Below are 1,474 nucleotides of genomic sequence, written 5' to 3' on the forward strand. Positions count from 1 at the left end.
CAGAGTACCGCGATGGCTTCGGTGAACCTCGAGGAGAACATTGGCTTGGCAACCAGAACCTCCATCTGTTGTCCAACCAGGGTCACTACAGCCTCCGTATAGACCTGCAGGACTGGAGTCATGCCCACAGACACGCCCTGTACCACAGCTTCAGGTAGACAGAGAGACTGGAAAAAAGATAGATGATGTAGCAGTGCAAAGACAAGTGTTAAAGATACAGGTCGAGGTAGACAGACAAGTAGGGGGTCTGTCAAGATTTCGCCACATAGTGAAGGTTTCTTACTGTGTGAATGTTTGTGTGAATGGATGAATGAGAGGGAAGCTGAAAAGTACTTTGAATAAAAGCGCTACATACTCTGTATACAAAGAGATTGTAGGGTCGTGTCCTTTTTTAACCCTTCCAAAACTAAAAACAGAACAGCTAAAATTTAAGGAGTGGATTAAACCGGGATAGGGCATGGGCTGGGGACAAACCCATTAAATTTTGGTGCCATTCAAGTTAAAGGGGCAGATTCATGATTTTTTTTCACTTTTATTCAGATAATAATCTGGATCCAACAGATATTTTGTAGGATTGTTTGGCCTTGGCAAAAGTATATGCTTTACTGAGTGCCATTTTAGTTATCAGAATTTGATCCATTCAACCCAGTAATATCTAAATAACTGGAAGTTCAACCGGCTCAACTGGTTTTCAGTAATGCTCTCAACGAGTCATTTAATCATTTAATAATATGTAACATTTAAACATGTACATCTGCTTGGAAACTTTAAATGTCATAGCAACAGTAACTAAAAGGCGAGTGGCTTAGTGAAGGATCATTGTTGATGGAGATACTTGTTGTTTCCTCCTCCTGCAGGATAGAGGATGAGGAGAACCAGTACCGCCTCCACGTTTCTGGGTTCAGTGGAACGGTGGAGGACTCGTTCGGTTGGTACCACGACCAGCAGGGTTTCAGCACGCCGGACACTGGCAACATCTGTGCTGAGATCAGCCACTCCGGCTGGTGGTTTCACCAATGTTTCTACGCTAACCTCAACGGCGTCTACTACAAGGTAGGACTGCCTACAAGAACAGACGCAAGAATACAGAGGGAAGTAGGATATAGCAGATTTCAGGTAAACACTCGGAGAAACCAAATCCTGCAAATTTGGATTGTGGGTCCAGGTGGGTCCAGGTGGGTCCAGGTGGGGGCAGTGACTGCTTTGTTGTCACATCACAAAGTCTGTGTTCTGAGCACTTTGATACTTTCACCTTTAAACCCACCTCCAAAGCTGATTTGCTTTTTCAGGGAAACAGTCGTCAACGAGCACAACAGACCTAAAGATAAATCAGTGATTCAGGATAGAGAGGTAGGGAGGGAAAAGAGGTCCAAAAGCAGCAGAAGTAGGGAGATGGGAAGGAGGGTATATGAGTGTGATATGTTAATGTTGAAATTATGTTTTCCACCAGGGGGGGCGCTACTCTCTGAGAGCG

At 44.5% G+C, this 1,474-nt stretch overlaps 1 long non-coding RNA gene across 1 annotated transcript; it reads left to right on the forward strand.

The window, feature by feature from the left end:
- Positions 1–13: 13 nt before the first annotated feature.
- On the forward strand, positions 14–1,474 carry LOC111664151 (uncharacterized). Its single transcript, XR_002761426.2, has 3 exons — positions 14–154; positions 858–1,053; positions 1,451–1,474. It is a non-coding gene; the product is annotated as an uncharacterized LOC111664151 (long non-coding RNA).

The sequence above is a fragment of the Seriola lalandi genome, unplaced genomic scaffold, assembly GCF_002814215.2.
Source record: "Seriola lalandi dorsalis isolate HSWRI2012SDOR001 ecotype SW California unplaced genomic scaffold, Sedor1 jcf7180002001367, whole genome shotgun sequence".
Classification (NCBI taxonomy): Eukaryota; Metazoa; Chordata; class Actinopteri; order Carangiformes; family Carangidae; genus Seriola; species Seriola lalandi.